The following is a 13,510-nucleotide window of genomic DNA, read 5'->3' as shown; positions in this document are numbered from 1 at the left end:
CGTCATACTATTTAGTCATGCTCATTATTTAACTCAAAACATAAAGTATTGCACAATACGCAGCGGATAGAGATCAAATCGATCATTCAAAACATGTAACATACTACATGTAAACTGGTTCAATAAACATCAACAATACAATTAAAATGTTCCCTCCCGATGTTACATCTATCAGAGCATGACTCACTAAGGAGACTACACTAGACTCCAAGCACTAGCTTCTACTCAATCACTGCTCGTTACCTGAAAATAGTTGTAAGGGTGAGTTCCTCAATCGATATAATAAGCATTATAAAATATCATGTAATGTTGAGTAATTTAACACATCAATCACCCTAATCACATCACACATTCAGTAACGGCACATCAACTCGAATATCATACTCAATGTCAACACAATTCATACTCATGCTCAATGCCAACACAACACACGTATAACATTGGAATACATCCATTCATATTATACACTACACATATATTATGCAATGAGACTCCATGCATGCGGTACCGACTATTCGTGAACATATAGTTCAACTTCACCGACCAAATCCAGGTACGGCTACCAAGCTCACCAGTCCCACTCATTTGAGACCTAGTGACTCACATCACTAATTCCTCACCATGGGAATTAGCTACCACCCCAAGGGCCATGCTATGCACGCTAATTCACCTAGCATGCAACATCAAAAACAGTCCAAATGACTAACATCACTAATTCCTCACCATGGGAACTAGCTACCACCATAAAGGCCACATTATGCACGCTAATCACCTAGCAATGCAACATCACAACAATAATCCACAATGGACCGATGCTCACTCTCTAAGCCATAAAACAGTCCATTCACAACACATGTATAACATACTCATTCACAACATTATGCATACCATCATACATTATCAACACATGTATCAACACATCATATCATGTCAAATAATTAAACACAGTATTAGCACACTCTACTAATACCTATACTGCTCAAAACAGCGGGAAATAATCCCTACTATATCACACACCGATATAGGCAACCATCAATTAGGCACACGACATTTCAATTAACAATTTTTCCACTCTGCAACAGTGTTAACCGGTTAACGCCCTGGGTTAACCGGTTAACGCAGCACAAACACACTTTCTGGCAAAACGCAACAGTGTTAACCGGTTAACACCCTGGGTTAACCGGTTAACGCAGACAAAACAGCAGTTTTTCACAATTTATAACAGTGTTAACCGGTTAACGCCCTGGGTTAACCGGTTAACGCAAGACAGAAAGCTGTTCCTGCGCTAACACAAAGCAGAATGCAGAATTCTCCGCATTTTCCGCCGTTGGAGGACTTCCGGACCTCCGATTCTAATTCCGTAAAAAGCTACACGTCCAGAAATTTACGACACACACCATTATCGATTCAATTACAGTTTTCACACAACTTATTCATCACAATTTCTCAGCATTCCAAAACCCAATTAGGGTCAATTCAACGGTTTATCACTACCCATTACATGCTAACCCATAATACCCATTAAACGACGATAAACCCCCCTTACCTGAGTTAATCCGACAATCTCTAAGCTCCAAGCTCTTCTCTTCTCCAACCTTTTCTCTCTGGTTCTTCCTCTTTGCCCCTTTCTCCTCTTCTCTGCAGCTTCTCAGTTTTCACGTAAAACCTTTTTACAAAAATAAAAACTCTTTTTCCTTATTCCAACATATATATATTTTCCAATTTATATTATTATTCCAATAATAATAATAATTTAATAATTCCAAAAATAATAATAATAATAATCCAATTATCTAATTAAATTAATAAATATATTATTAACTTAATTTAAATAATTATCCTATTATTATCGGGGTGTTACAACTCTCCCCCACTAAAAGAGTTTTCGTCCTCGAAAACATACCTCAAGCAAATAACTCCGGATAAGACTCCTTCATCTGACTCTCCAGTTCCCAAGTCACATTGCCACCTGCTGGTCCTCCCCAAGCTACCTTCACCAAGGCAATCTCTTTACCCCGCAACTGCTTCAACTCTCGATCCTCAATCCTCATAGGTGATGTTTTAACAGTCAGGTTATCTCTCACCTGTACATCATCTATTTGGACTACATGCGACGGATCATGAATGTACCTCCTCAACTGAGACACATGAAAAACCTCATGCGAATTCGCAAGTGACGGCGGTAAAGCGATACGATAGGCTACCTCCCCTATCCTCTCCAAAATCTGATAAGGACCAATAAATCGAGGTGTCAACTTCTTCGACTTCAAAGCTCGACCAACACCAGTTATCGGAGTGACACGAAGAAACACATGATCTCCCTCTTGAAACTCAAGTGACTTCCTCCTCTTGTCGTGATAACTCTTCTGACGACTCTGAGCAATTCTCATCTTCTCCTGAATCATCTTAATCTTTTCTGTGGTTTGTTGAACAATCTCCGGTCCAACCACAGCACTCTCACCGGACTCATACCAACATAAAGGTGTCCGACATCTCCTACCATACAAAGCTTCAAACGGTGCCATACCAATGCTCGAATGAAAACTATTGTTGTAGGTAAACTCAATCAAAGGCAAATAACAATCCCAAGCACCTCCCTTTTCCAAAACACAAGCCCTCAAAAGATCCTCTAGTGACTGAATCGTCCTCTCAGTCTGACCATCAGTCTGCGGATGATATGCAGAACTCAATCTCAGCTTAGTTCCCAAAGCCTTCTGCAAACCTTCCCAGAACTTCGATGTAAATCTAGGATCTCTGTCCAAAACAATACTCGACGGAATACCGTGCAAACTTACAATCTTCTCAATATACAACTCGGTTAATCTCTCTAACGGATAATCCATTCTGATCGGAATGAAATGAGCCGACTTCGTCAATCTGTCAACAATCACCCAAATGGCTTCAAAATTCCTACTTGTCCTCGGTAAACCCGAAACAAAATCCATACTGATACTATCCCACTTCCACTCTGGAATAGCCAACGGTTGCATTAGCCCAGACGGCTTCTGATGCTCAATCTTTGACTTCTGACAAGTCAAACAGGAATAAACAAAACTCGCAGTTTCTCTTTTCATTCCCGGCCACCAAAATAACTTTTTCAAATCATGATACATCTTCGTAGCTCCAGGATGAATACTCAGGCCACTACGATGTCCTTCCTCAAGAATACTCTTCTTAAGTTCGGTAACATCCGGAATACACACCCGATTACCAAATTTCAAAACACCATTCTCATCAACTCTGAATTCACCACCTTGACCTTGATTCACTAGAGTCAACTTATCAACCAAAAGCACATCGGATTTCTGACCCTCTCTAATCTCATCCAGAATACCACTCGTTAACTTCAACATTCCCAATTTAACACTATTGTGAGTACTCTCACACACCAAACTCAAGTCTCTAAGCTGCTCAATTAAATCCAATTCTTTAACCATTAACGTAGACATATGCAATGATTTCCGACTCAATGCATCAGCCACTACGTTTGCTTTACCCGGATGGTAATTCAAACCAAAGTCATAATCCTTCAGAAACTCTAACCATCTCCTCTGTCTCATATTCAGCTCTTTCTGATCAAACAAATACTTTAAACTCTTATGGTCACTGAAAACCTCAAATCTTGACCCATACAAGTAATGCCTCCATAACTTCAGAACAAATACCACAACTGCCAATTCTAAGTCGTGTGTCGGATAGTTCCTTTCATGAATCCTCAGTTGTCTCGAAGCATAAGCTATTGAAGGAGAATTGCGACCCAAAGCGCAGCGGAAATTAAAAAATTTCTCCTTTAGAGATCCTTACGAATGGTCATGATCAGTGATAGAATATTTACCTCTTGTGACGGTTGAAACCTTTGGTGCAGTCTCTTGTGATGATCAAAACCTTTGATGCAGATCCACGAAGCGATCACGAACGTTGAACGATGACAACGTCTCTACTCAGTCCACACGAACGGGTTCCTTCAATCTCAGTGCTAGCTGGTACGAATGAAGGCTTTGAGTGAGAGAGAAAGAGAGTGAAAACGAAAAGAATGCAACCGCACTTTGTGCTTCTGCACAAGGGTTCTATTTATAGAACCACTTGTGTGGGCTTCAAGCTAAAAGCCCATTTAAGTGTATTTTGGCCCATATCTTATAATATGCCCAAAATCACTTAAGCCCATGGTACCTTACCATATTTCGTATTCTACTCAAGTACACCGTACCTTACGATGTTCTATAATTCACTTAAGGGTACCGTACCTTACGATATTCCTTAGTTACTCTATCTCTCATCAATCCGTCCTTTGTGTGTGACCCTGTAGGTTTTCGTGACGTTGGCAATTATATTAAATCACACATTTAACATAATAAACAGTGAGCGGTATCTAGCAACACATCACTGCTACCTGTAACACCTCAAAATTTGCCCTCCTCTCTTGGGACTAGCTTAACATATATTGCATATCATTTTTAGGTCATTAGGCATTGCATATTGCATATCAGGCGGTTACATGGTGCAAGTCATTCTCCCAAGTCTTGTTCAGAAGATGAGGAAGTCAGAGTGCAAGCCTAGGGTTTATTGACTGATCATTGGCCATCTGAGGATTGGACTGTGAATTAGGGTTTTTTGTGATGCTCAAAGGATGTTGGTCTTCATCTTGATTGCAATGATACATCATCATCATCATGGTTGGATGTCATCAGGAGATTGAAGAAGATTCCTTGAGATTAGGGTTTTGACCACTGGTCAACCCTAATCAGTTGCATTGGGCCAATCAGGGGATAATCAGGAGATGGGGTTTATGATGGTTATGGGGTTCATTCTTTGGTTATATTGTGCTTATTGAGGCTAGGGTGTCACCCTTGAGCCATTTCAGTTGAAGATTGGGGCTCAGATTGATCTATGCATTGCCAGATTCATCTATCAGATGAAAAAGTCAACTGTGGTCAACTGTACATGATCTGATGAATTTGGAGGTGGAAATGAGTTGGATACACTTCATTCATGTTGGAACAAGTGTTATTTGACATCTCAAAGCTTAAGAATGAAGAAAATCAAGTCAGGACAAAAAACTGCCAAAAATAGAAAGTGACTTGTAATTGAAGTTTCCAAAAATGGAAAGTTTTGGACCTCAAAGCCACGTGTCCAAGGAAGCTTCAAATGAAAAATTGTTCAACATGAAAGTTGTAGATCTTGTCTTCACCTTTCCAAAAAGTCCAAGAACTTGAAAATCCCATGTATGGTTGGAAAATTATGGCTCAGTGAATTTCAAAAATGACCCATAATCAGGAGGCCATATTTTCCACATGGTTTGTCCAAATTGCAAGTTCTTTATATGCACAAACTCCATTTGACATGTACTTTCATGGTGCATAATTGGATTTTCCCAAAAGTGGTCAATGCAGAAAGTCAATTTTCAACTGGACAGTTAAAATGGACCAAGGGCAAAATTGTCCAACTTTCAAAATAATTGGAATTTTTGAATGGGGATTTTTGCTACACCTCATGAATGGCATTTAAAATGTGTTGGAATCATCACTTCATGGCTAGGCTTCATGGTTTGGGATTTGGCTTGAAAAATGAAATGGTAAAATTGGACAAAATGCAAATACATAGTGAAATTGAGGATGGCTTATCCAATGAGCATGAGACAAATGGAGACAGCTCACACATGGCATTTGGAAGGTGTGTGAGCTGTCAAACAGGTGGCATTGAGTTGTCCTATGAAATTCCACTTTTGCCCTCACTTTGAAAGTTAACCATTTCACTTAACAATTGCATTTTGGTTAATGACATGATTAATCATGGTTTAAGCTCACGTATATAAACCTAAACACATTCTAATCATAACAGAATTTCATTTCACCAAAATCTAGATCTGAAACCTTTCCAAATTCTCTCAAACCCTCAAGAACACCAAATCTTCAAATTCACCAAACTTCATCAATCTTTGATCAATTTGCAAAATTATTGTTGCATTGATCGTGTACTGGCATATGCTTCGTCTGTTTGTGCTCTTCAGCTTCCAAAACCGTGCCAATCTCGACTGCACCTTCAAGCTCCTCCAATGGTGAATCACGATTTGGCGCAGTAGAAGCCGTTTCCATCGAATCTAAGCTTCACATCCTACTTCCTCAAGTTCATGCTGCATCTGTTTCACTGAATCGAGCGCGAAGAACACCAACACGTCACTGCAATTTCCAGGTTTTTGAAATTTTCGAATCTCAAGCTTTGCTTAATTGTTGTGTGCATTCTGTAGTCCTTTGATTGTAGAGTACGGTGATGCTTTTAGATTTGCAAATGATGAACCATAGGAGGAGAAATCTGGAAATTAATTTTTGTGTTCAAACCCTAGCTCGTGCGATTCGTGTGATTTAGGAATAATTAGGTCAAGCTAGGTTGATATTCGTGTTCCTCATGTTGAGACGGTTCGAATGACTATAGACTTGCTCATTTTAGTGAAAATTTCGTGTTCATCGAATTTTTGAATTTCTGGAAAAAGCTTGGCTGAAAACGATGATACAAGGTGTTTTGATCTTCAATCTGGTTTGAATATTTGAGTTTCATGTTTCCCGCTCCCGCCACCTTTAATTACAGAAATGCCATTGTGTGATCTTAATTATTTTAATTAATTCACAAAAATTCATTAACACATTAAAAAAATCATAAAAAATTGTAGAAAATTCAGAAAAATATGGAAATTTTTGTGTTGACTTTGTTGTTGAGTGTAGGATTTTTTTGACCTATTGGTCAAAGTTGTGCATGGCAAAAATATTGTTTGACCTAGGCTTATTTCACATGTGTTCAAAATTGATACATCTTACCATTTTAGTTGTGAAATGCACATACTTGCAAATAAATGTCTGAAAATTTTTGTGATGATTTTTGACTGGATGATGTTTATTTCCATGTAAATTTCATGAGTTTTTGATACCTGATCATTGAGTTATGAATTTTAGAACTTAGGTGTGACAATTTGTGTCACACCTCTTGATGTCAACTTGCTGGATTTTTTTGAGTGGCTTATAGTCATATAGTCATTCAAACCGTCTAAGAACACACAACACGAATATCAACTTAATTTTGGCTAAATGTTCCTATATCATGCGAATCGAAGAGGTTAGGGTTTGGACACAAAAATTCAAATCCAGATTTCGTGAGCTACAGTCATCCATGGTGCAAGTCATTCTCCCAAGTCTTGTTCAGAAGATGAGGAAGTCAGAGTGCAAGCCTAGGGTTTATTGACTGATCATTGGCCATCTGAGGATTGGACTGTGAATTAGGGTTTTTTGTGATGCTCAAAGGATGTTGGTCTTCATCTTGATTGCAATGATACATCATCATCATCATGGTTGGATGTCATCAGGAGATTGAAGAAGATTCCTTGAGATTAGGGTTTTGACCACTGGTCAACCCTAATCAGTTGCATTGGGCCAATCAGGGGATAATCAGGAGATGGGGTTTATGATGGTTATGGGGTTCATTCTTTGGTTATATTGTGCTTATTGAGGCTAGGGTGTCACCCTTGAGCCATTTCAGTTGAAGATTGGGGCTCAGATTGATCTATGCATTGCCAGATTCATCTATCAGATGAAAAAGTCAATTGTGGTCAATTGTACATGATCTGATGAATTTGGAGGTGGAAATGAGTTGGATACACTTCATTCATGTTGGAACAAGTGTTATTTGACATCTCAAAGCTTAAGAATGAAGAAAATCAAGTCAGGACAAAAAACTGCCAAAAATAGAAAGTGACTTGTAATTGAAGTTTCCAAAAATGGAAAGTTTTGGACCTCAAAGCCACGTGTCCAAGGAAGCTTCAAATGAAAAATTGTTCAACATGAAAGTTGTAGATCTTGTCTTCACCTTTCCAAAAAGTCCAAGAACTTGAAAATCCCATGTATGGTTGGAAAATTATGGCTCAGTGAATTTCAAAAATGACCCATAATCAGGAGGCCATATTTTCCACATGGTTTGTCCAAATTGCAAGTTCTTTATATGCACAAACTCCATTTGACATGTACTTTCATGGTGCATAATTGGATTTTCCCAAAAGTGGTCAATGCAGAAAGTCAATTTTCAACTGGACAGTTAAAATGGACCAAGGGCAAAATTGTCCAACTTTCAAAATAATTGGAATTTTTGAATGGGGATTTTTGCTACACCTCATGAATGGCATTTAAAATGTGTTGGAATCATCACTTCATGGCTAGGCTTCATGGTTTGGGATTTGGCTTGAAAAATGAAATGGTAAAATTGGACAAAATGCAAATACATAGTGAAATTGAGGATGGCTTATCCAATGAGCATGAGACAAATGGAGACAGCTCACACATGGCATTTGGAAGGTGTGTGAGCTGTCAAACAGGTGGCATTGAGTTGTCCTATGAAATTCCACTTTTGCCCTCACTTTGAAAGTTAACCATTTCACTTAACAATTGCATTTTGGTTAATGACATGATTAATCATGGTTTAAGCTCACGTATATAAACCTAAACACATTCTAATCATAACAGAATTTCATTTCACCAAAATCTAGATCTGAAACCTTTCCAAATTCTCTCAAACCCTCAAGAACACCAAATCTTCAAATTCACCAAACTTCATCAATCTTTGATCAATTTGCAAAATTATTGTTGCATTGATCGTGTACTGGCATATGCTTCGTCTGTTTGTGCTCTTCAGCTTCCAAAACCGTGCCAATCTCGACTGCACCTTCAAGCTCCTCCAATGGTGAATCACGATTTGGCGCAGTAGAAGCCGTTTCCATCGAATCTAAGCTTCATATCCTACTTCCTCAAGTTCATGCTGCATCTGTTTCACTGAATCGAGCGCGAAGAACACCAACACGTCACTGCAATTTCCAGGGTTTTTGAAATTTTCGAATCTCAAGCTTTTCTTAATTGTTGTGTGCATTCTGTAGTCCTTTGATTGTAGAGTACGGTGATGCTTTTAGATTTGCAAATGATGAACCATAGGAGGAGAAATCTGGAAATTAATTTTTGTGTTCAAACCCTAGCTCGTGCGATTCGTGTGATTTAGGAATAATTAGGTCAAGCTAGGTTGATATTCGTGTTCCTCATGTTGAGACGGTTCGAATGACTATAGACTTGCTCATTTTAGTGAAAATTTCGTGTTCATCGAATTTTTGAATTTCTGGAAAAAGCTTGGCTGAAAACGATGATACAAGGTGTTTTGATCTTCAATCTGGTTTGAATATTTGAGTTTCATGTTTCCCGCTCCCGCCACCTTTAATTACAGAAATGCCATTGTGTGATCTTAATTATTTTAATTAATTCACAAAAATTCATTAACACATTAAAAAAATCATAAAAAATTGTAGAAAATTCAGAAAAATATGGAAATTTTTGTGTTGACTTTGTTGTTGAGTGTAGGATTTTTTTGACCTATTGGTCAAAGTTGTGCATGGCAAAAATATTGTTTGACCTAGGCTTATTTCACATGTGTTCAAAATTGATACATCTTACCATTTTAGTTGTGAAATGCACATACTTGCAAATAAATGTCTGAAAATTTTTGTGATGATTTTTGACTGGATGATGTTTATTTCCATGTAAATTTCATGAGTTTTTGATACATGATCATTGAGTTATGAATTTTAGAACTTAGGTGTGACAATTTGTGTCACACCTCTTGATGTCAACTTGCTGGATTTTTTTGAGTGGCTTATACTTGTTGAAATAATGTGAAATTGTGCATGGTGAATTATTAACATGTTGAGATGTTGTATGAATTTTTGTGGAATTTTACAATGCATTTTCAAATTGATTGTGATTTTTAATTTCTGTTAGCCAAATATGCAAGTCCATGTGGTACATGTTTGTAATTTTGATGTGAAATGCTCATATGGTACTGAATGATCATGAAATTTGATATGCTTGTAATAGACACATTGTGTGACATTACTGTTTTGGTCTCATCCATTTCTTTTTTGTTTTCATTGAGTTATGAATTTTTGAAGTGGAAGCATGTATTGATGTTGTGATTTGGAGCCTATAATTGTGTCTGTTTTTGTTGATTTTCATTGACATGGTTCCATTTGCCCAATTAAGCTGAAATTTGGTGTGCCATACCTGGATTAGGTCCTGTTTAGGTGTAATTTATTTGAGAATTTTTTGAAGTTGTTTTGATATGGAATTGAATGCAATAGTTCTGTTTGCATGTTTGATGCTTCATTTGAACCAATGTGGATTGTTTTGTGCATAACATGAACATGATGAATGATATAAACATGAGACTAATGGTGTTTGCTCTTGTTTGACATTAATTTGACTTTGGTTGGTGAATACCTTGCTGTTTAGGAATTTTTCTTGCCTTTGGACCCTAGGCTTAGCCTAGTGGTCTTGTTGCTAATATTTGCTTGATTTTTCAGGATCAAAAGCATAATGCACATGGAGAATGAATCAAGTTAAATGCAATTGATGTTGTTTGATGTTTGTACACTAACATAACATTGTTTTGTAGGTTGTGAAGTTTGGGGCTTGAACTTTGAGCTTGCTTTGTTGTGCATTGATCTGTATAGATTAACTGATTAAACTTTTGCTATTTAGTTTTGTCTGTCTGAGTACTAACTGTGTTTGACTGTTTCCAGGTACTTTTAGTTGCTCAGTTCCTTGTGAACTTTTGCTTTGCTTTGCTTAAGCAACTTGCATTAAGGTAGGTCCTCTTGACTTCATGTAGTCTGGAGACCCGACTGTTACCGGGCCGGGCAAATAAATGTCTGAAGTCCTCCTTAAGAGGCGATGATTGTGATTGTTTAATTTTGTTCCTAAGCAGGTTAAGTCCTTAATCAAGGCAATTGGTGGAAGGTAGGGATATGCAATCTATCCCCCACTATTCTGTGGGTCTTCTCCTTGCTCCCATTACATGGTTGTAGCATTGAGATCAAAAGCCCAAGATCCGTGCAGTGCACGTTGTGTCAGAGTCTCTGAGTATAGAAGGGTTCCCCCATTCTGGACCCATGCTCATTTGTCAGAAGCTCTCCCGGGTTAGGGATAAGAGCTGTGAGGTCTCATCCTCACTTCATCCTTTCATCTGCTTCACCTTAGCCTCGTAATGGCAAGGTTAAGAGCAAACCCAGCCCGTACAGACGACTCGCTTCGGCAGTCAAACCTATTGTGTGAGTGTTCGCTGTGAAATTTGGCGAACAACCTCTGGTTTACCAAAACGTGTAGAATTGGGTTACTTGCAGGATCAACCACACAAATCCTAGGACATGTGCAAATCTAGATGGTCTTGAAGATGTCTAAAATCGCTTTTGAATATTTCATTCCTGTTTCTCTAAGCGTTTTACGTCGAAATGTGTTGATTACAATGCTACGTAGATGTAAATTTAACAAGATAAGGTAAATGGCAGAAATTAACTGATGAAATGTAAAGTGTCGAAAAGTAGAAAGTGCAGAAAGATAAATGACTGGAAAACATAAAAGGATTTAGTAAAGAACTTTGAACTTTATAAAATAAATTTTGAAAGAATTGGTGTTTGTTTACACATACATTTTCCAAATATGACTCTTTTCTCTCACACGGGTACTTTGAGTGTTTTCAGGAATTTTGTATATAGTAATTCTTCACACCTTTTCTAGATAATAACTACCCTATATATAGACAAATAACATAACTGTCATTAACGACTAAATCCTAAAACTACGACACATGGCTTTCCTCCTTTCGCCAGATGCTTCCACGCGTCTTCTGCCAATCGTCACAACCTTTTAAATTCAAATTTACTTTTAAGTCGAAGTGACGTCTCCCTTCAGGATTTTGTCGAATTTCCAACGCACTGCACTGCCTTTCGTGTCTTGTCGAAAGTGCTTTTCCTAGGTGTAAACATCTTTGTCGAAATGACGAAACCTCCCTCTTGTCGAAGTGTCGAACCATACTAATCAAATCGTTTCAACCCATGTCATCATTTGTCGAAAAACATCATTTCTTACACCAAATCTCATGGCGTCGAAAACGCACGTATACAAATTGCCCCCCAGCAAAGACGTTTCGACTGTTCGTTCTGGGAGAAACAGTCATTTGTTGTCAATCAGCGTTTTGATGCCATGTCACTTAAACCTCATTAAATGTAATTCTGATAATCTCAATTTCCAATGCAGCTTCATCATTACACTTTCTCCAAAATGTCACGTCTAGCCCACGTTCAGAGTTCACTTTCATCATTTCCTTACGTCATGGTTTCTTTTCAACTTCCAACTCTTCATTATTCCCATCAGAGATGGCCACGTGTCCCACTAACACCATTACCATCTAAAACTTTTCAACATCCTTTTCCTATAAATACCCATAAACCTTTTCTTTAAACCCTTTCACGTTTCAGATTTCCTTATTTCATACCCATTTCTCAAGCTTTTCACATTTTCTGAGAAATCTTCTTCAGTTGTTTCAGCAATGGCGCCTCAAAAACCCTCAAGCAGTAAACACTCCAAGAAGAAACAAGACTCATCTTTTCCTCCTGCGCATGATTTAAAAGGGCCAATGACCATTGGAAATCAACAGTATGTTCCGGAACCTCCAAACGAAAAGGAAAAAGACTGCATTTATAAATCTCAGGTACTAATCCCTGTTCTTATTTCTGGAAATTATCACGCTATGTTAGGTCCCCTTCCAAACCCAGAGATTAAACCAGAGCGTTTAAGAGAGTTTTTTCCATCTTATTTTCACACAAAACCCATAGGCGCTGGAAGAAAACCTCAGCCTAAAGAGAAAGTTGTAGAACAGAAAGATTCATCAAGTTCGACAGATGTTGGAGAGTTGGACTTAGCCTATTTGAATTTTCCCAGGATATTTAGAACCTGCCCATGGTCGAAAGATCCTTGTGACTACATATCTTGGTTAGATAAAATCGAAAAAGTTAAAGGGTCTTTTTGGAAAGAAGTAGGCATTTTCGACCTTATCCAGTTGTCAAGAGTAGGACCCAATATCTGTCCAAATATGCTTTTGGCTTCTCTCTACTTTTGGGATAGTACTTACAACACCTTCCACCTTCCTTGTGGGATGGTTACGCCTACTCTTTTCGACGCAGCAGCCATTGTTGGTCTTCACCCCAATGGTATAGATTTCGACCCTACTGTCTTAAGTGAAGATACCATTGCCTTTGAGACTAGCCTTGCACCCTACTCCTTATTCATGTCCTATTACCATGATAAGAGTACCACTGAAGTTTTAGATGTCGAACATATAGCCTTTTTGACATTATGGCTGTCCAAATATGTGTTCTGTTCTCGCTCTCTTCAAGTTGCCAAGAGATTTATCACCATAGCCAATCAGCTTCATGCAGGCACGAAACTATGTTTGAGCGAAATGATTCTGGCGAATCTCTATGAATCTTTGAGCGAGAGCGTACATCTCTTAAAGAACACCAAAACCCAAGGGAAAATCAACTTGTCAGGACCTTTTTGGCTCTTACAACTATGGCTCAATGCCACCTTTGAAGCCAATCTGCCTGTAGCACCAGAAATAGATGAAGAAGAAGTAAGCGATAGGACTGTCGAATGGC

The sequence above is a fragment of the Lathyrus oleraceus genome, chromosome 7, assembly GCF_024323335.1.
Source record: "Lathyrus oleraceus cultivar Zhongwan6 chromosome 7, CAAS_Psat_ZW6_1.0, whole genome shotgun sequence".
In the NCBI taxonomy this organism is placed as follows: domain Eukaryota; kingdom Viridiplantae; phylum Streptophyta; class Magnoliopsida; order Fabales; family Fabaceae; genus Lathyrus; species Lathyrus oleraceus.
Note: the sequence above shows the minus strand (reverse complement) of the source record.